The sequence below is a fragment of the Euphorbia lathyris genome, chromosome 4, assembly GCF_963576675.1.
Source record: "Euphorbia lathyris chromosome 4, ddEupLath1.1, whole genome shotgun sequence".
Taxonomy (NCBI): Eukaryota; Viridiplantae; Streptophyta; class Magnoliopsida; order Malpighiales; family Euphorbiaceae; genus Euphorbia; species Euphorbia lathyris.
In genome coordinates, this window is record NC_088913.1 from 17,546,426 (window position 1) to 17,569,571 (window position 23,146).

General features: G+C 42.8%; 1 long non-coding RNA gene across 1 annotated transcript; it reads right to left on the reverse strand.

The window, feature by feature from the left end:
- Positions 1-2,435: 2,435 nt before the first annotated feature.
- LOC136227672 (uncharacterized) lies at positions 2,436-10,169 on the reverse strand. Its single transcript, XR_010688177.1, has 4 exons — positions 10,053-10,169; positions 9,734-9,965; positions 9,028-9,574; positions 2,436-2,716 (listed from the first exon to the last, which is right to left on the reverse strand). It is a non-coding gene; the product is annotated as an uncharacterized lncRNA (long non-coding RNA).
- Positions 10,170-23,146: the final 12,977 nt, after the last annotated feature.

Below are 23,146 nucleotides of genomic sequence, written 5' to 3' on the forward strand. Positions count from 1 at the left end.
CGGATGATTTCCTCCCGCATGCTCCAATCTGTGGTTCCATCCGCCATGATGTTGCGAATGCTCACGATATTTGGGTTCTGTAACCGCACCAGAATATCATTGAATGCGACTACAAATTCCCTTAGGGAATTATAGTTTCTCTGTTTGATCTCCTTCAGCTGCCTATCCGTCACATCCGCTGCTTTACAGCCCACGAACTTTTCACAGAAATCACGACTGTATTGATTCCAGTTGTGAATAGATTCAGTTGGTAGGGACCGAAACCAATCGGATGCTGCTCCTCCCAAAGTGGTCGAGAACAATCGACAAATTATGATTTCGCTTGCTCCTGCAACATCCATCAACTCTCTATAGTTTCTGACATGCGCCTCAGGGTCAGAATTTGGATCCCCATAATATTTAGGTATCGCCGGTGCTTTTATTCTGTGATCTGGAATAAATTCTCGCAATGATGGGGCAAAAGGCGAATCACTCTGCACCGCTGCTCTTGCCCTAGGTGTGTATCCCATCCGCTACATCATGCTTCACAGTTGATCTTCCAATTCAGTATTGGGTTCCCGCCGAACTTCTTCCATCCATTGCTGATGAATTCTGGGTGACGTCCACCCGCCATACTGTGTCGTCACTTGTTCTCGCCGTGGGGCTAACCGCTGTCCAGTTATAGGATCAAAGTTCCAAGTATGCTCCCGACCAGACATATTCCCTCCAGACGTCATCAACCCTGAATGTCCGTGGTCAAAGGGTTCCGTTTGTCATAGCGGAAGAATTCCTTGCATTCCTGGCATTGGTTGGGATGACTGCCAGGCCGGATGGATCGTCATAATAGGATCTTGGTGTGAGTAGTGGTCTGGATGGCTATGTGGTGTCATGTGACTACTCTGACTCATCCGATTTGGCTCTCGAGATGGCTGTGGAAGCGTAGATATGGCAGGAATAGTTGGTTGTTGTGTGGAGATGACAACAGGTTCTTGAGGGGCAGCCGTTACGGCGGTATTGTGTTCAGCGATTGCAGTTAACAAACTAATCATTCGATCCCCAGCCGCTTGGCTCATATTCGAAGCCAAGACATGTCCTGCCATTTGTACAAAATCGCTATTAGACATCTCCATCTCATTTTGCACTTGGACCTCCAATAAGGGACTCAACTGCCCTGAAGGATTCGACGAGCTGGGTACCACAGGCTGTGTACTCGCAGGCTGCCGTGGACCTCTTGATTTCGTACTAGCTGATCTGGTTGTAACTCCGGCCGTTCGTGATGGTTCTGACATGTTCTTAGGGTACCTTTAACCAAATGTTGGTAAAAAAGGTCCACGTTCACCGCACCAATGATAACTTGCTAGATTCGATTTGATGATCTTCGCCGCGGTTACCTGCAAAACAGAACCGGAGACAGGATCTCCGGGAAAACTCTCCGACGATCAAGTCAGTTTTATGGGAAGGTTGGTAAATTGATACTGGTATTGTGGGGAAAAGATGTGAACGTACCTCTCCATTTGCTTCTATGTCCTTTTTATAAGTGTTCCTAGGTAACCGCCGGGGGCGGTTACTCTTTCCAGGCCACGTCCCTTATGTGGCTACAAACGTGGTCTCGTTTGTTTTGAGTGGGAGGTTTAATGCTCCGTTTAGGATTTTGGGCGGTTACTCGTTTTACCCGCTTCCTTTATTCGGAGCCCGTTTGATCTTGAACCATGGGCCTAAGTATAGGTTGGGCCCGTGTTTATGATTCGGCCAGGTTTGGTTTCACGGATCATCAAACGTGAACATCTAAGAGCAATAATACATCCAACGTTTGAAATGATACAATTAAAGATCTAATGTTGATAACTTAGTGAATTTTAAACTCCAATAACAAATTTCTTTTATACTATTAAAAATTAATTTTCTCTGTCCACACGTATGTAAGTTCATACAATTTATGTGATTAAAATTGTAGCCATCTCCCATGCAAAATTCAAGTATGACAATCTTCAATTTTAAAATTTAAAAACCATAATGAAAATGAAAGTCAGATCATAAGTATAATTTACCTTATATTTCTAATTAAGGTTTACATATGGATATATTTTTAAATATTGGGAAAGCCTTAAATTTAAAACTCATCATGGTTATTAATTACCAAATTAGTTCATTAACCACAAATTCGTCATTTCATTATTAGTTATAATTAAACATCAAGTAAGGCACTCATTTTTCTATTTAACCTTTAATTATAAAATTGTGCTTACATTAACTTAAATTGTAAAGTTGTTCTCACATTAATTCCAAGTTCTAGATTATGATAAGTACAATCAAATGTATATATCTAAACAATTTGATTATCGTGATACAATAAATGTGAAAGAACTAAAAAGTTTAAATTAATCCATATACATCAAAAGTTCAAAAATCCATACATCTAATTATTTCAATTGTCGTAAGTGTTGTCCATAAGCAAGGGTAATGACAATATAAACAAATGTAAACAAAATAAACCAATAAATAAGTTAAGAAAAGACAGAGGAAGACAAAGCCACTGGAAAGAAAAAAGAGTGTGGCAAGGAGAGATGGATTACAAAGTAAATTGAAGATCATATAGAGATCATATAAACTTGAAACTTGAAGCCAAATACATCTCAAATTATAATTTTTTACATTCATTATTACGTTCTTTAACCAATTATTTCAAACTGCTTATAACTGCGACAAGATTTGGATTGACATTAGACATTTGCATCTCCTGTAAAAGAGAAATATATTATTCTTTCTATCAGAACATTTTGTGTATAACCTGATATCATGGCATCCAAGAAGCTAAAGTTTTCTCCAGATTTATTTATAAAATAGATGTCGTGCTGATTACATTCCATTTAATTTAATACATACTATAATCACAGATACAAAAAAAAAAATTAAATATCAAAGCAATTATACAGCAATTATACAAAGCCGAGAAACGGCTCCATTTCGATCTTAAGCAAGAAGCTCTAAATCTTTAGCAACAACTACCTCAAACATGCTTTTCTTATTCTGAACTTGTCAACTGATGAACAGGCTTAAGTGACATGTTCCAGCAACCATTACTTCTACTAAGTTCAAAGTGGTTGAAGGTTGAACAATACCTTTCTTTTTTTTTTTTGTATTTTGGGTTATTCTAAAGAAACAGATTAGGTTGAACAACAATATATGATTCCTAAAAACGCTTACTGATGCGGACATCCTAACTGAGATCACTGATCACAGGCGCTCTGGCGAATCCCCAGACATCAGACCCACGGAGGTTATACCTAGGAGGGTGGATCCCCAGGACAAGCAAGCGGGGCGAATCTAGGAGTACGCAAGGAGGCGTATCAACATCTACCCTGGGCGGATCTCTAGGTTTACTTCCTCCCGAAGTAATTCACCAACAACCCTGACAATCCGTACCTATACCAATGTACTGTTTGTCGGGGCGTATCACCTATTTTACCCTTTTAGGGATAGCCTTATTGTAACCCTAGTAGGGATAATCCTTGTCTTTTGTTATCATTAAGGAGAAGTATTTAAACCCTCATTTTGTAAGAATGACGGCAACTTTTATCAATAAAACATTATTCTCTTTGAGAACCGAGGTTTATACCTTGTTATTGGGATTCACTCCTTCTAGTTTAGCTAGAGAAGAAACTCTTTGTTGGTTTACGATTAAAACCTCCATTTATCGCTTTCAATCTGTATCAGTTGGTATCAGAGCCGATCGTTTCCTGACCCGAAACTTCTTTTGGCAATGGTTCAACCCCGACAACCGCAAGATTCCATGGAAACCAGTGACCGGAGATATGAGGAGCTGATGGAGCACCTCGCGGAGCAGATCCAGGCCAGCCATGAGCGGCAGAGGCAAACCGACCAACGGTTCCTGAAGCTGGCTACCTCCCTAGAAAACTTCAAACTGGAGGTTCGGGCTCTAATCCGACCAAACGCGAGAGGATCAACCCAGAGAAAGGAAGGAGTTCCTGAACAATAGCTTCCACAAATGGATCCTAGGGATCCTGAGGTAAGAAGACCCAACTTTGTCCTTGTGCATAACGCTGATAGTGATAGTGATGACTTTGAGGGTATCGGGAATGATGATACCGTTAGAACTATGAGGGATGTGGGGCTTGTTGACAACCGACGTGTGGAGGTTGCTAGAGTATATCCAGGTCTAGGAAACTTTGATAGAGATGATGCCTTTAAGTTAAAAATAGACTTACCATCTTTTGGAGGCGAACTGGATATAGAGGGATTCTTAGACTGGTTATCGGAAGTGGAACGTTTCTTTGAGTATGCTGGGATTCCTGATGAGAGGAAAGTAAGGCTGGTGGCGTATCGCCTGAAGGGTGGCGCATCAGTTTGGTGGGATCAGATAAGGGAAGAGAGAAGAAAAGGGGGTAGAGATCCGATTCGATCTTGGCTACGGATGAAGGCGATGTTGAGGGAGCGGTTCTTACCGCCGGATTATGAGCAGTATATTTACAGCTCCTACAGGGGATGCTCTCAAGGGACCCGAAGTGTCCATGAGTATACTTCTGAGTTCTTAAGGCTTTCGGCGAGAGCCAACTTGTCTGAAACTGAAAGCCAAAAGACCTCTAGGTATCTAGAAGGGTTGAGATACAACATCCAGGATCGTATTGGCACACAGATGGTGGTTCGAGTATAAGATGCTAGGAATTTAGCCCTCAAGGCTGAATCCCAACTGACTGGGAGATCCAGGAGATCCGCCACTACTGAGTATACGCCTGGAGGAAGAGATAATGTGAAGTCTTACGACAAAGGCAAGCAGGTGGCGAGTGCCAGTGGGGCCAAGGTTAACAGTGTGGGAAGGGGATCTGTTGGAGATACTAGGCCATACAAGGAAGCACCTATACCACCTAAGAGCAACAATCTGTATGCGAGGCCATCACCTTTCAAATGTTTTCGGTGCAATGAGCCAGGCCATAGATCCAACGAATGTCCTAGGAGGAAGAGCGCCAACATGGTGGAGAGGTATGAGGATGACTATGACGAAGGGGATGAAGTATTTTGCGAACCCTTAGGAGAAGATGATGATGAGGCGGATGAAGAGAGATACGTCATTCATGTGGTACGGCGTTTGTTAGTCTCCAGCCGGGTAGAGGGAGATTAGAGGCATCGCCTATTCAGGACCCGTTGTCTTGTGAAAGGTGGGCGATGCAATGTGATAATAGATAGTGGGAGCCAATAGAATATTGTGAGCAGCAACGCCGTTCAGAAGTTCGGGTTGTTGGCGGAGGCGCATCCCGACCCTTATAGAGTGGGATGGATCAAAAACGTGGGTGAGCTTAGGGTGACCTAGAGATGCAGGGTACCTATTGTGATTGGTGATTACAGTGATGAAGTCTGTTGTGATGTGGTCGATATGGATGTCTGCCACCTATTGTTGGGCTGACCCTGGCAGTTTGATAACGATGCCATCCATGCAGGAAGAGAGAACACTTACAGATTTGTGAAGAATGGGGTGAAGTTCGTCCTTACGCCAATGATGAGAGAGCCAAAGGCCGACGAGAAATCTACTTTGGTAGTCTGTCCTACACACAAATCGTTTGTCAGCGAATGTGAAGAGAGCCAAATGGTGTATGTGGTAATGGTTAAGGCGAATCACGAATCCGCCCAAAAGGACGAAAGGGAGATGCCGAATGAAGTGACCCGCCTACTTGGCGAATATCAGGATCTGTTCCCTAACAAACTGCCAAGTGGGTTACCACCTTTGAGGGACATCCAACATCATATCGATCTTGTGCCTGGGGCTAGTTTACCAAGCCTTCCACATTATCAAATGAGCCCAAAGGAGAATGACATCATGAGACAGAAAGTGGAGGAACTCATCGAGATAGGATACGTTAGGGAGAGTATGAGTCCTTGCGCCGTTCCAGCTTTACTTACACCGAAGAAGGATGGGTCTTGGCGGATGTGTGTTGACAGTAGGGCTATTAACAAGATCACCATCAAGTACAAGTTCCCGATTCCAAGATTGGATGACATGCTGGACCAACTTGGCGGATCTCGGGTCTTCTCCAAGATTGATCTCAGGAGTGGTTATCATCAGATACGAATCCGATCTGGGGATGAGTGGAAGACCGCCTTTAAGACGAGAGATGGATTGTATGAATGGTTAGTTATGCCATTTGGGATGACCAACGCCCCCAGTACTTTTATGAGGCTGATGAATCAGGTGCTTCGCCCAGTGATTGGAAAATTTGTAGTTGTGTATTTTGATGACATCCTGATTCATAGCGAGACCTTGGTGGAGCATGTGGAGCACTTACGGATAGTGTTTGACCTATTAAGGAAACACCAGCTATACGCCAACACTAAGAAGTGTGATTTTGTCATGGAAAGTCTGGTTTTCCTCGAGTTCGTGGTTAGTGGCGATGGGGTCCAAGTTGATGGGGAGAAGGTAAGAGCCATCCGAGAATGGCCCACTCCGAGGAACGTGGGGGATATCAGGAGTTTTCATGGGCTAGCAACGTTTTATCGCCGATTCATTAAGAACTTCAGTTCCATAGTGGCCCCGTTGACGGAATGTTTGAAGAAGGGAAGGGGGTTCGAGTGGGCGGACGCCCAAGAAGAGAGCTTCGCCTTGATCAAGGAAAAGATGAGTACAGTGCCAGTGCTGGCGTATCCCGATTTTGATAAGCTGTTCGAAGTTGAGTGTGATGCCAGTGGAGTTGGGATTGGTGGTGTCTTGATGCAAGAAAAGAGGCTCATTGCATACTTCAGTGAGAAGCTCTGTGAGGCACGGCAAAAGTGGGCAACGTATGATCAAGAGTTTTATGCTGTAGTGAGAGCGTTGAAAGTATGGGAGCATTACTTGGTGGGAAAAGAATTCATCCTCTACACTGACCATCAAGCTCTCAAGTACCTGGGAAGTCAGAAACAACTTCGAAGCTCCATGCATGCCCGGTGGTCCGCCTTCATAGATAAGTTCCCCTATAAGCTTATCCATAAGGCTGGAAAACAGAACAAGGTGGCGGACGCCTTGAGTCGAAGGGTGTCACTAATCAAGACAGTAAACCTGGAGACCAATTGTTTTGAACACATCCGAGGAGAATACTTGGCGGATCCTGATTTTGGTAGTATCTAGGAAAAATGTAAGAACCAGTATGGAGATGGAGCGTATCACCTGATGGATGAGTATCTCATGAGGGGCAACCAACTTTGCTTACCCTGCACTTCGATCCGCGAGAAGGTTATTCGTGATCTACATGGCGGATCCCTTGGAGGACATTTTGGGCGAGACAAGACATATGAAGCAGTGAGTTCCCGTTATTTCTGGCCTAAGATGAGGAGGGATGTTGCCTACTTAGTAGAACGGTGCTATGTTTGCCAGACCGCTAAGGGACGCACTACAAATGCGGGCTTGCAGTTACCTTTGCCTGTGCCAGAGACCATATGGGAGGATCTGTCCATGGACTTTGTACTAGGATTACCCAGAACTCAGAGGGGCATGGATTCCATCTTTGTCGTGGTTGATCGGTTTTCAAAGATGGCTCACTTCATACCATGTCGCAAGACTAATGATGCCTCAGCGACTGCTAAGCTATTCTTCAAAGAGATTGTCAGGCTACATGGCGTACCTAAGAGCATTGTCTCGGATCGTGATACGAAGTTCCTCAGTCACTTCTGGCAGACATTGTGGGCTTTGTTCGATACGTCTCTAAAGTTTAGTACCACCGCCCACCCTCAAATAGATGGACAGACAAAAGTGGTCAATAGAACCTTGGGAAACTTACTGCGCAGCAAGTGTAAGGATAAGCCCAGGATGTGGGATGTGGTTCTAGCCCAAGCTGAGTTCGCCTACAACGGCTTTGTACATTCGGGAACCGGGAGATCCCCATTTGAGGTGGTATACACAAAGACCCCGAATCACGTCCTTGATATAGCCTATCTTCCTAAAGGAAACGTGACTGCCAACCAGCTGGCCAAGGATTATGTACAGATGCACCAAGAGGTGAGAGAGACTTTTGAGGAGAGAAATCAGAAATTAAAGGCTAAGGCGGATGAGCACCGCAGGGACCTACAGTTTGAAGTCGGGGATGAGGTTATGGTATATTTGGGCAAAGAGAGACTCGCCAACGCCGCCAGTAGCAAGCTTCGGCCTAGGAAATACGGGCCATATAAGATCACCAAGAAGGTCAATGCCAATGCCTATCATATAGCATTGCGGAACTGGCTTGGTAAAATCTCACCAGCATTCAACATCCGTGACCTTAGCCCATGGAAGTCGGATGGTCCTTTGGAGTTCAAACAGGGCGAATCAGTGCCGAGTTCTTTTAAAGAAGGAGAGAATGATGCGGACATCCTAACTGAGATCACTGATCACAGGCGCTCTGGCGAATCCCCAGACATCAGACCCATGGAGGTTATACCTAGGAGGGCGGATCCCCAGGACAAGCAAGGGGGGCGAATCTAGGAGTACGCAAGGAGGCGTATCAACATCTACCCTGGGCGGGGCGTATCACCAACAACCCTGACAATCCGTACCTATACCAATGTACTGTTTGTCGGGGCGTATCACCTATTTTACCCTTTTAGGGATAGCCTTATTGTAACCCTAGTAGGGGTAATCCTTGTCTTTTGTTATCATTAAGGGGAAGTATTTAAACCCTCATTTTGTAAGAATGACGGCAACTTATATCAATAAAACATTATTCTCTTTGAGAACCGAGGTTTATACCTTGTTATTGGGATTCACCCCTTCTAGTTTAGCTAGAGAAGAAACTCTTCGTTGGTTTACGATTAAAACCTCCATTTATCGCTTTCAATCTGTATCACTTACTTACAGGGAAATTAATAATAAAGAAAGGTTACCTAGCCACATATAGATAAAAGAATGTTTTCTCATGGAAACAGGCATTACAACAGAATTTCATAAGCAAAACGATTTGTAAAAGAAAAAGAGAGAAACCAAGCAATTGCAAATTTTAGGGAAATAAAAAAAAATCATAATATATATGAATTAATGTTGAAACTCATGGAAGTAAGGAAATGTACAATATATTAACCATGAGTGTTTACCTTATTCCTGCAATAACTTTGTTTTGGAAGACTTCTTTATTCTCCAAAGTTGTCTATTTGAGAAACATTACCTTGACCACCATTACATGTACAAGAGATTCAGTGAGGGAATATAGATATGAATAGTTAAACTCTAGCAGCAAGATGAGAGGCAAAATAGTAGGACATCATGAGAAACTAATAAGAAAGAGCAGCACAAGGAGTAAGTATATACTATAGAAGGACATCATGAGAAACTCAAGGGCATTATATATAACAAAAATTGAGAGAGAATGAATCCACAAGAATCTTCTGTCGTTGGAAATTGAATAGAAATCGAAAGTACTCAATTTTCTCACAAAAAAAACAAAGTACCAATAAATGACAATACCACAAATAAGAAGCAACCAAAAGACCAAATAACAATACCACACATAAGAAGCAACCAAAAGACCAAATATAATAAAATCGCACCTTAAAACGGCCTGGATTTTTTGTGTTAAAATTCTGGGTTGGCTTCCTCAATTAGAGTTCATGTCCATGAAGTTGTCGTTTGCAATGCGTGCACCTGCAAAATTTAATTAGATCGTTTCTAAACAAACACTTGTTAGTGCAAACAAAATTAACCCCAAAAGAATGAAATCTAAAACGAAAGTTAAAATATAATGATGATGAACTGAAGAGAAATCCAATGATGATTAACTGAAGATGAAGATGGAGTACGAACCAATGATGGAGGACGAACGGATGAAGGAGAGTGAGGGCTAAAAGAACTTGCGGCTATAGTGATGAAGCAGAAATTACCGTCTGATTTGGATTGAGAGAGAGATCGCAATCGAGGAGAGGGGGACTGGAGCAATTGATGAAATTGGAAATGAAGTAAACATTTGATGGAAGTGGGTTTTGAAACCATAATTGAAGAAGGTGGACAGGGTTTTGAAACCGTAAACCATCAATATCTGTGACATAAATTAGGGAATAAATTAAATAATCACAAAAAAAAATTAGAAAATAACAGATCAGCGTTTAGAGATTAAGAAGTTTACAGCTTTAGTATATAGTAATAGATAGATTTTTAAAGTCCGATTAGATCTTATTCGAAAATGTAGGATTTATCGAGGAGCTCCAACTGTTTATCATTTATTATTTAATAATTATAGTTTTCTTCTATTTGGAGCTTTCTTAGGATGATTTCTGACATTTTATTGGACTATGAAACAACTTCAAGTGGACTCAGTAAGTGGTTTCACACTTGGTCCACTATACGTACAATGTACATTAACCATTTCATACAATCAATCTCGGTGGTTTCATATTTGGCCCACTCTAAGGAAATACATTATCCATCTAATTTCCCTATGAAAAAAAATAAAATAATTAACAATATCAAATTTAATTTCAGGACAAATAATTCATCATTCTTGTTAATATCATTCATAAAATGCTGCAAACAAACCCTTTTATAACCAAATTTTGCTTTCGTCTTGGAACTAACCAGAAAAAAATGTCTCAAGCTTTTTTTTTAGAACAACTAATTAATTCTAGCACTTTAGTTATAAATAGTATTACCTACCTATAATTTTAACCCAAGCCTGTTGTCTGAACCCCTTGTTGTTTCTCTCCTCTTTTACGTCTGTTTGTAGTTCGTGGTTTTATCTTACCCGAATCCATTTTCGTGTAGGATTTTTGTGGCTAGTAATGTTCTTTGTATTGAATTCTGACTTCCAACTACTTCAGGTGATCTGAGACAGCAACACACGGACAGAAAGAGGCCGGGGTCTGACGAACCCTCTTTGATGCTTAAGTCAGAGATGTACTGAGAAGTACAACTAAATTTGAAAGCAATTATTAGAAGATTGATTGTATTAAGAATGACATACCCTGAGGTTTTGAAATCAAGGCTACTTATAGATGATTTAATACCTTTACACGTTCGAACCCTTTATTAGCTTTGGACCTTTTGGTTAATTCCATTCCACATTTCATAATTGAGTATGAAAGCTAGGAGCGTGTCTTTGAGGTCCGAACCGATCATTGGTCCATATGTACTCTTAGGCAGCTCCTTGAAGAGAATATGTTCTATGTATGAACCTTTGCAGTCCTCTTTCGATATGGGTCTCTTGGCTTAGATCCATATCTTTAAATCGGTTGTTAGCCCTTTAAATGAGCATTCAAGCTCATTTATTTGATGTTATATCAACCGGTAATATGAAATTGAGGTTTGATTCTTCCACTGCAACACTTATTAGTAATTTGCGCTAGAAAATAATTAGTTCCTAATCCAACAACCAAGCCAACTTCATGAATTTCAGGTTAACATGATTTGTCCAAAATTCATATAATTTAATATGAATGTTGATGTTATGAAGCACCATTTTTTGAGGATTTATATATGGGTCTTTACGTGGATTGCACACAGGAAAAATAAGATCCATTTTGATAAGGCATATATGCATTAGTATTTATTTTTATTTTTTTAAGAAGAAAAGAAGAAAATTTATAAAAAAAAAAAAATTATCTTTAAAATGGAGGTTTGTGGTTGTTCAAAATCTGAACCATGTATAATGTATTGATTGTATATCTTCTAACGGGCCCACTAATTTTATTTAAGGCCGGTTTGGTACATTGTAATGGGAATGTCTATTACAATCAAGGTTAATTAACATGTTTGGTTAGTCACATTATTTTTATCGTAATTGAATCATAAATATATCATTCAATTTTCCTTTACAAATTTATGTAATGGTCATTACAAACAAAATTCTCATTACGATTTACTCTTATATTTTTATTAGTAATAGCGAAATACGGAAAAACATTAAAACATAAAAACCAACCAAATTTGAAAAGGAGAAAACGTGAAAAGCCCAAAACGAGAAATAAATGCAAAAAAAAAACAGAAACGAGAAAAAATTGAAACAACCAAAAATGAAAAAAATGAAAAAAACGCAAAATCAAAAAATGGGAAACGGGAAAAGGCAACAAAAAATGAAAACGAGAAAAAATATGAAAAACATGAAAAAAGGAATAGAAGAAAAAACATGAAAAATGCGAAAATGAGAAAATGAGAAAAACGACGAAAAACAGGAAAAATGAAAAATGAAAAAACTAATGTAAAAAACATGAAAACACGGAAAAAGAAAAAGAAAATGGAAAAATGTGAAACGAAACAAAAAAGAGAAAAATACAAAAAAAATATAAAAAATGTATTTAACTAATATAAACATACGTATTACATTTTATCAGTTTTATTAAAATTTGTCAACCAAACATGATAATGGAATCATTATTCCATTTCATTATATTACATCTTTGATTACTTTACAACATTGATTACATTGCATTACAACGTAATAAATGGATTATTAAAAATTAAATTGATTAGAAGTTATTTAAATATGAAATTTCTCCTTTATTCATTAATTTCCAATAATAGATTAGGTGGATCCCATAATTATACGGTTGTACAAATTTGAAATAAATGTTTATTCAAAATTTCCAAAATTAATTTTGAAATGAACGTTTGTTCATAATTTCCAAAATTTAGTATCCATAATTTGGTTAGAAATGACACCATTAAATTATAGTTTTGGAAGTATGGTTAGTTCCAAGATCTATTAATTCTCATAGCAGCAATTTCAAGGCTATATTCCAAACAAAAGTTCACGAGACAAGACAGACTTTTGTAATTTTCACCCCAAAATAGAGTCCAAGGAGGATGACCATAGCTTTCTCAAATATACATTTCCACTTTTGCTAATTAATTTTCAATATATATAAACTAGAGTTCAAGATTTCCTATATATATATCTATACTTCGGTGAAGAAGTATTAATTGAATAACGAATTCCATGTACTCTTTTCTATAAGGTATCACGCTGTAGGATATCACGAGTGTTACGTGTTTTTTTATAAGTATCCATAATATCTTACTTGATAATCAATGTGAGATTTAGTTCTGATGACCCGCGAGGCTAAACCGGGTCATACTCATTTCGCAGGCCCAGCCCATATTTAGACCTATGGTCTAAGATCGGATGAGACCCGAATAAAGGAAGCGGGCGCAGCGAGTAACCGCCCCGAATGGGACCCGAATAAGCGGAAACGGGTGAAGCGAGTAATCGCCCCGAATTCCTAAACGGAGCATCAAGACTCCCACTCAAAACCACGTTCGTTGCCATGAAAGCCACGAAAGGGACATGGCCTAAAAAGGGGGAACCGCCCTCAGAACGTGGCCCACTAAGGAGTAACCGCCCTCGGCGGTTACCTAAAAAACACCTATAAAAGGCCTTAAGAACGAGAAAAAAAGGTACGCTCACAATTTTCCCCGCAATACTATTGTCAAATTACCAACCTTCTTACAAAAACTGACTTGATCGTCGGAGAGTTTTCCCGGAGATCCTGTCTCCGGTTCTGTTTTGCAGGTAACTCTGGCAGAGAATATCAAATCGGATCCGGCAAGTTATCATTGGTGCGGTGAGCGTGGACCTTTTTTACCAACATTTGGTTAAAGGTACACGAAGAACATGTCAAAACCATCACGAACGACCGGCGTTACCACTAGATCAACCAGTATGAACTCTAGGGGACCACGGATTGCGAATTCGCAACCTGCAAGTACACAGCCTGTGGTGCCTAGCTCATCGGGTCCTTCGGGACAATTGAGTCCCTTATTGGAAGTCCAAGTGCAAACTGAGATGGAAATGTCCAATAGTGATTTCGTGCAGATGGCAGGACAAGTCTTGGCTTCGAACATGAGCCAGGCGGCTGGAGATCGAATGATTAGTTTACTAACTGCCCTCGCCGAACACAATACCGCCGTGGCGGCTGCTCCTCAAGAACCTGTGGTTATCTCAACACAATCACCGACTATCCCTGTCATATCGGCCCTCCCGCAGCCATCTCAGGCGCCAAATCAAGTGGGCCAGAGTAGTCGCACAAACCCACACAGCCACCCGAGCAACTACTCGCACCCAGATCTCATTATGACGATACATCCGACCTGGCAGCCATCCCAACCGTTGCCAGGAGTGCAAGGCACTCTTCCGCTACAGCAAGTGGAACCTTTTCCTCACAGACATTCGGAGTTGATGACTCCTGGGCGAGAGCACACATGGAACTTTGATCCTATAACGGGACAGCGGTTAGTCCCCCAACAGGCACACATCTCAACACCGATGGGCGGGTGGATGCCACCTAGAATTCACCAGCAGCGGATGGAAGAAGTCCGGCGAATACCCGATATTGACTTAGAAGATTAATTACGAAGCATGATGGAGCGAATGGGGTACTCGCCTAGGCTGAGAGCAGAGGTCTAGAGCGATTCACCTTTTGCCCCTTCGTTGCGGGAATTCATTCCAGATCACAGAATCAAAGCGCCCGCGATACCTAAATACTATGGGGATCCAAATTCTGATCCTGAGGCTCATGTCAGGAACTACAGAGAACTAATGGATGTTCCAGGAGCGAGTGAAAGCATCATTTGCAGGTTATTCTCGACAACTTTGGGCGGAGCCGCATCTGATTGGTTTCGATCTTTACCCGTAGAATCTATTCACAATTGGCATCAATATAGTCGGGATTTCTGTGTGAAATTTGTGGGCTGTAAAGCAGCGGATGTGACGGATAGGCAGCTGAAGGAGATCAAACAGAGGAACTATAATTCCCTAAGGGAATTTATTGTCGCATTCAACGATATTCTGGTGCGATTGCAAAACCCGGATATCGTGAGCATCCGCAACATCATGGAAGATGGAACCACAGATTGGAGTATGCGGGAGGAAATCATCTGCAACAAGCCGCGCACAGTGGCCGAACTCATGAAAATAGCAAAGGAATTCATGGAAGTGGATGATGTCAACAGGGAACATAGGGCTCAAACCCGGCGAGAAAGAGATGCCGCTAGATCCACTTCGGACAATCGGCGCCAGACCCAGTCCAAAAGTAATTTTGTTCGAAGAGGCGATCGCCCCTTTCAAAGTGGCGGATATCAGACACCATTAAACACGACTCGCCAAGAGGTGTTACTTTGGATCGAAAAGAGCCCCCTGAAGAAGGATGTGCGGTTTCCCGAGGTAAAAGGTCGAACTAGTTTGGGGCGACATCCTAACAAATATTGCAGGTTCCACAGATTGAACGGCCACGACACGAACGATTGCTATGAATTGAAGAAGGAGATTGAAAGGCTGATCGAAAGGGGCAAGCTGAATCAATTTGTACGAAAGGAGACTAGTGACGAGAAAGCAACATTACCACATGAAGAAGAGGCAAGGCCCGAAAAGAAGCAGAAAAAAGGAGTGATAAACGTGATATCCGGCGGGATCTATGAGCCTCCAACAAAAAGAGCTCGCCGTGAACAGCGAAAAAGCAACACTCATAGGGGGGATGCCCTCAATTACTCATTCGCGCGAATCACGGAGCCGCATGCGGATGCTTTGGTGATTACAATGGCTGTAGAAGGGTGGGACGTCAAGCGGGTCCTTATTGATACTGGCAGTTCTTGTAATGTTATTACTCGGACTGCATTCAACAAGTTGGGAATTAATGATGAGCGAGTGGAACATACATTCATGGATGTAACAGGTTTTGGGGGTCAATCCTCTCAAACAAGTGGACAGGTGGTGTTGGAGGCAGAAATGGGCGATAAAAAGCTAAAATGGCGAGGTGATTTAGAATTCGCAATTGTTGATCTCCCATTGGCCTACAACATAATTCTGGGACGCCCATTCCTGTCAGAAACGGAGTCGCTCATCTCAATGAAGCATTTAACATTACATTTACCAACACACCAAGGGCGAGTCATAGTTGAAGGTGATCAACTTGTATCTCAACAGGCCTATACATTGTCACTTGAACCAAAGCCAGACGAGGAAGATAGGGTAGAGGAGAAGTTGCCAGCAGAAGCATTGGGAGAAATGGAACTATTCGCCATCTCAAGCGACAAAAATGTGCGAATAGCGACGGGCCTCCCCGAAGAAACAAAGAAAGCCATTGCCGAGGTGCTGGTCCAATGTGAGTCGGCATTTGCCGCCCCAAATGAAATACTGAAAGGAATAAGTCCAGACGTAGCAACCCATCGTTTGAATGTAGACAAAGGTGCAACCCCAGTACGACAGAAAAAGAGAGGACATGCTCCTGAGCGGCAAAAGGCGATTGAAAAAGCAGTGGCGGATCTGCTAAAGTCAGATGCAATTCGAGAAGTCACCTATCCGGAGTGGTTAGCCAATGTGGTGCTAGTCAAAAAGCCAAATGGAACGTACAGAATGTGCGTCGACTTCAAAGATCTGAACAAGGCATGTCCGAAGGATATGTATCCGCTTCCTAACATTGATATATTGGTAGATGGAACTGCAGGATATGAAGCTTTATCATTCACCGATGTGAAATCCAGTTACCATCAGATACCCATGGAGAAGGCGGATGAAATCAAAACATCGTTCATAACTCACCAGGCGACTTATTGCTTCAAGGTGATGCCCTTTGGATTGAAAAACGCGGGAGCAACATACCAGAGGATGATGAACAAGATATTTTCAGACAAATCCGGCGAGAACTTCTCGATCTACGTTGATGACATGATCATCAAAAGTAAGAAAATGCAAGACCACCCGCAGGATATTAAAGAAATCCTAGAAGTGCTAATCAAATATGGCCTCAAATTGAACCCAGAGAAATGCACATTCGGAGCAAGAGCGGGAAAGTTCCTGGGTTTCATTGTCAGCGGCAAGGGAGTTGAGGCGAATCCCGAGAAGGTTAAAGCAGTAATGGAGATGAAAACGCCGAGGAGCATAAGAGAAGTACAGAGACTAAATGGGCGGTTGGTGGCATTAGGGCGATTCATATCATGCTCAGCTAGGAGATGTCTACCTTTCTACAATGCCATCAAAAAAATCCAAGTCCTTTGAATGGACGCCGGATTGTCAAGAAGCATTCGAGGGGATAAAGCGATTACTGTGTTATCCGCCCTTAATGAGTAGGCCGGAGGATGGAGAAGATTTATTTCTCTACGTATCCGTCACCAATATGGCGATATGCACTGTGATGGTGCGAGAAGAAGAAGGGCAACAATATCCAGTGTACTACGTGAGCAAAGTCCTGAAGGATGCAGAACTCCGGTATTCGAAGTTGGACAAAATGGCCCTCGCAGTGATAACCACGGCGGCTAGATTGAAACCATACTTTCAGGCGTATACTATCATTGTGAGAACTGGCATCCCAATGCGAAAGGTATTACAGAAACCTGACGCATCCGGCCGGTTGATGGAATGGTCAATTCGCCTGGGAGAATTCGATATTCGCTATGAAGGGAGACCAGCGCTAAAGAGCCAAGTACTCGCCGATTTCCTGAACGAATTCACCTGGGATGACGATGAATGTCCGAAGGCACAAAAAGAAGAGTGGAGCATGTACACAGATGGGGCATTATCTACAGATGGAGCTGGGCTGGGAGTCGTCATCAAGGGCCCGGAGGTTATTCGCCTGTGCTATGCAGCAAAATTAACTTTCAAAACTACCAATAATGCCGCAGAGTATGAAGCAATGATATGCGGATTGAAGTTGCTCAATGAACTCACCTCAGAAAGAGTGGTAATCTACAGCGATTCCAAACTCATGATAAACCAGATCACAAAAAATTATCTGGTGAAACAGGAGGAGCTAGTAAAATACCATCAGGTAGTCGGCAGATTGACACAAGAGTTAACGCACAAGGGAGTCGTTTGGGAGATGGTGCATGTTCCGCGAGGCCAAAATGCAAAGGCTGACGAATTGGCAAAAGCAGCGGCAAGTAGAGAACCATGGAGTCAAAAGGCATGCAATTTGGAAATAAAATCGGCACCAGCATTCGAGGTCGATCAGATTATGGTCATCGAAGAACTGGAAGACGATGAAGATTGGCGGATGCCCATTCGCCAATATCTGGAGCAGGGAGATTTACCGGTTGATAAGAGCTTAGCCAGAAAGCTAATTGGGCAGTCAGCTCGATACTCAATTCGGGATGGAACTTTGTATCGGAAATCGTACACATGTCCATGGTTGAAATGCATTAGTCGCAACGAAGGAGACTACGTGCTGCGAGAATTACATGAAGGAATTTGTGGCGCGCACGAAGCTTCGGCGGCGTTGGCAAGAAAGGTCAAACTGATGGGATACTACTGGCCCAAGGTGGTGGAAGATTCCCAGAAGATGGTTGCGGAATGTCACAATTGTCAAATACATGCGAATGAAAAGCATGTTCCCGGAGCCGAACAAATCGCTATAATGACGGCGTGGCCATTCGCAACATGGGGAATCGATATAGTGGGTCCATTCCCAGAAACGACAAAGAAAAGGAAGTACTTGATAGTCGCAGTTGACCACTTCAGCAAATGGGTAGAAGCGGAGGCAGTAACCGCACAAACACCTGAGCGAATGATCGAGTTCTTACGAGAGAACATTATCATGCGATTTGGAATCCCGCAAAAGCTTATAACCGACAACGGCACCCAGTTCAACTGTGCCAAGTTCAAAGCATACTGCGAAAGCATGGGGATCAAAAATCATTTTTCTCCCGTAAACCATCCCCAATCGAATGGTATGACGGAGGTTACCAACAGGGCCATGATTCAAGGCATCAAGAAGCGGCTAGGAGACAAAAAAATAGGTTGGGCGGATGAGATACCCATATGTTGTGGGCATACAGAACCTCTGTAAAGACAGCAACAGGCAAAACACCTTTCTCGCTAGTTTATGGAGCCGAAGCAGTCCTACCTGTTGAAATCAAGTCGCCCACAGATCGGATAATTTATTATTGCGACACACAAAATCCTATCAACATTAGAGATGCTTTGGATTCTGTGGAGGAACGAAGAGAAAAAGCTTACATGCGAATGGCAGTATACCGCAATAGAATCAAGAAATATCATGACAGAAGAATGCGAAAAGTAATAATCAACGAGAACGACTTGGTCTTGAAAAAAGCGGATAAAATACAATCCAGAGATGGCAAAGGCAAGCTGGGCGTCAACTGTATCGGACCATACAAAGTATCCAAGAAGCTGGGACCAGCCACTTTTGAAATAGAAGAAATAAGCGGAAAGAAGCTCCCGCGCACCTGGAATCTAGAGAATCTACGCCTATATAAAAAGGCCGAGTAGTTCGAGGAAATGACGAGTACTCTTTTTCCTTTTATGAGTTTTTCCCATTGGGTTTTCTGATAAAAGGTTTTAATGAGGCTTTGATCCCACACAGTTGGTGTACCTATGTAATAAACCTTTTCTCTTTATCAATAAAGGTATTCAATTATTACATTTATTCAATATGTTACGCCCGAATGCGGATTATTCTTAAAAACACATAAATGTGTTGCCTATTAAAGAAAGGCGGATGCATGATTACGCATCACTCGCAAAACCCTTAGGGTTAAACTCAAAAAACACATAAATGTGTTGCCTATTAAAGAAAGGCGGATGCATGATTACGCATCACTCGCAAAACCTTATGATTAACCTTATGATTATATTATTTTCGAAAGAAAAATAATAGAGTAAGGCATAAAATTAAGCGAATAAACGAGTACTCAAAAATTGCAAAAAGGGTTTGGCCACCCTAGCGAAAGCAAAAATTACTATGAAGAATTACAAGTATGAAGTCGGCAAAAGGCAAGGATCATACATGAAAATAAAGTGACAATGATCGCACGTATAGGCAAGGCAAAGCGGCAAGTGAAAGAAAATTAATATATACGGGCAGTTTGTTACATACAAAAAGTCCAAATATAAATTAAACTATGCTACGGCTTCCTCTCCTTCACCCCTATTGCTTTCCTCGCCTCCAGCGACTCCCTCATCTCCTTCAGTGGGCGGATCTACTTCAAGCGAATCCTCAACCCTCGAATCAATAACTGCTTCAGAGGGCGGTACCTCTTGCTCAGGCTGAGAGATGTCCTGCGGTGCCCCTTCTTCCGCATTCTGGGTAGAGATCTCGCCGATAATTGGAGATTCCTGAAAACTCTTCCAATCTAAGAGGAGTACCTCATCCATATCAGCATCCTCGGCTTCCAGCTTGTCCCACTTCTCAGTTAAATCCTTTTCAGGGATGGGAACCTTGGGGCGGTTAAGTACGAGACCCTGATGTCCATGCTCATAAGCGGCATGAATCCGCTCCCCATACCAGTAGATGCGGGCACCGTCTTCAGCCAGAATTTCCTCAGCCCTCTTCTTTTGTATCTCCTTGGAATCAGCTAGATCATCGAGGGCCTTTCGCAGCTCATCGGACTTAGCCTGAAGAGATTTAAGAGCCTCCTCCTTCTCGCTCACAGCCTTCTGAAGGGCGCCTTCTAGGACCTTCACCTTCCCTTGGACATCATCATAAAGCGACTTCTGAGTCGCCAATTCAGTACCAAGACCTTCCAACTCCTTGGCTCGCTCGGCATCCCTTCGGAGAATGCCCTCAGCGAAATTGATAATCTGCATATAAGACGGCTCACGAATAAAAAAGGGCGAATAGAAATAGGCGGTTACAATGGACGCAAGATCCTTGAAAGAGAATGACAAGCAAAAATATACCTCTACAGAACACTTCTCGATCCCCTCCACAGCGGTAGGGAGCGGTACTTGTTCGCGCACACGGGAAGCAGAGGGAAGCCGCCCGAGGACATTGCATATGGAAGAGATAATGTCCTTGCAAGAAAAACTCACGGCCATGCCAAAGGTCCTAGTCCACCATCCGCTGATGTCGGGAATTGGCTGCAAAGGCGTAAAGAAAAATATCAAGAGAACAGCAGATAGCTCATGAGGAAAAAAGTAGCAATATAGAAAGAGGGAATAGATCAGGATACCTCATGAATTGGGGTACTGCTCTTTCCTTTGGATGAGGCGGATACGGGTGTACCGCCAACAGTAAGGGACACGGAGGTGTTCTTCTTCTTGGGACGAGAAGACTCTGTATCCGCACTTATTTTCCGCTTCCTCGTCAAAGGAAGATCCTCGGAGGCAGAAGTGGGACCTTGTGAAACGGAGGCCCTTATAGGAGAAGCCGCCTCAATGGAAGGAATCGTTCCTCCAGAAGAATCCGCCCCTACAACGGAGGCGGTTCCCGCCATCCGCTTCTTCCTTCTCGCTAAGGCTTTAGCCTCCCGATCTGCAGCGATTTGAGATAAAGGATCACCCCTGCAAAGGGTTAAAAGAAATCATCAACTTGGAAATAAAAAGTACCTTGTACAAAAACGCGATAAGGGATATAGACCACGCGATCCCCCTCGCGGTAGGCAATCGCTACTCTGCTCCTTAGCATATGGAAGGCCTGATCATATGTCCATACAAAAGGAGGGGTATTCTTCAGGAACTTGATGACGGCGGATTCTTCCTCGCTGGGATAACCGAAGTTCAAACTTTTCACATTGGGCCGGCCCCAATGGCGAAGGAAGTTCGGATTTCCCTCATTAAACTTGATAAAAAAGTAAGAGCGATCCCACTCGCGGATCTTGTTCAGTTTCTCGTCAAAACCATAGTATCCGCTCTGGCGGATGAAAGTGAAATACCCCGCCGAACTTATGAAATGATGAAGCTTGGAGAAAATTTTAAGCGAGAAAGGAACCTCCAAACAATCCGCCAGAAATTTATCCAGGGTCAAGTCGGCCCATCCATTTGGATGTAACTGCCCGGGTGCGATTCCGTAACCGTCGAGGATGGAAGCAATCTCATCCGCCAGCGGATAAGTGAAGCCGCAGATAATCTGGGCGACGAAAATGGTGAAATACCCCTTTGGGTAATCGCCCGGTCCTCTATCCTCCCCGGGAATGATGGTCTCGAGACCTTGGAGCCAAGGATATTGCACCTGCAAATCCTCAATGGTCTCGCGACAAACTAGGCTTCCCGACCTGTCCCTCTTTGGTAACAAACGGGGGGTTGGGACAAGTGGCGGAATCAACTTCTTAGGGTCAAAACCTAGACCCTCGTCGGTTGTATTCGCCAGGTGGAGGAAGTCAGCGGGGTGGGAATCAGACCCATGAGAACTGGTTGAAACTTCATCAACCATCTCATCAACTTCATGAGAAACCTCGCGGACGTAGCTCTCATCGAACGGTGCGAAGTCAAGGTCGGGGTTCGACATGTTGAGGAAAAGAAATAAACAGAAGTAAAAAGCCGAACGAGGTACAAATTATGAAGAGGAAAACTTACATGGGAAAGACAACACAGAGAAATGACGGAAATAAGAGGTCAACGCCGGAAAAGACGACGCCGGAAAAGAAATAACGAAAGAGGAAAAATTCACAAGTTTTTGAATTTTGAATAGACAAGCGAAAACGAAGCGTCCCCTATGAACAGACCCTAAAGGGCTCTTGTATCAAACTAAAGGGGAGGCATGTGATGACCCGCGAGGCTAAACCGGGTCATACTCATTTCGCAGGCCCAGCCCATACTTAGACCTATGGTCTAAGATCGGATGAGACCCGAATAAAGGAAGCGGGCGCAGCGAGTAACCGCCCCGAATGGGACCCGAATAAGCGGAAACGGGTGAAGCGAGTAACCGCCCCGAATTCCTAAACGGAGCATCAAGACTCCCACTCAAAACCACGTTCGTTGCCATGAAAGCCACGAAAGGGACATGGCCTAAAAAGGGGGAACCGCTCTCAGAACGTGGCCCACTAAGGAGTAACCGCCCTCGGCGGTTACCTAAAAAACACCTATAAAAGGCCTTAAGAACGAGGGAAAAAGGTACGCTCACAATTTTCCCCGCAATACTATTGTCAAATTACCAACCTTCTTACAAAAACTGACTTGATCGTCGGAGAGTTTTCCCGGAGATCCTGTCTCCGGTTCTGTTTTGCAGGTAACTCTGGCAGAGAATATCAAATCGGATCCGGCAAGTTATCAAGTTCGATGTACTTTTCTTGATCTGCATTTTCTTTTTCAGTTTTGTAATTTTTTTTCGAAAGGTGAATACTAAACAGTTGAATAAGAATTGATGGTGGTGTTTGAGCTTGATTCAAATGTTGTTTTATAGATGGTTTTTGAGGTTCCTCTATGTGTCATCGTTTTTATTGGATTATTTAGAAGTGTTGTGACTTGTTTGTTCGAGAGTGGGATGTTCGATTCATTTATATGTATCGGGAGGGAAACCATACAACAGATTATATAGCTAGTTTCACAGGACAACTGTC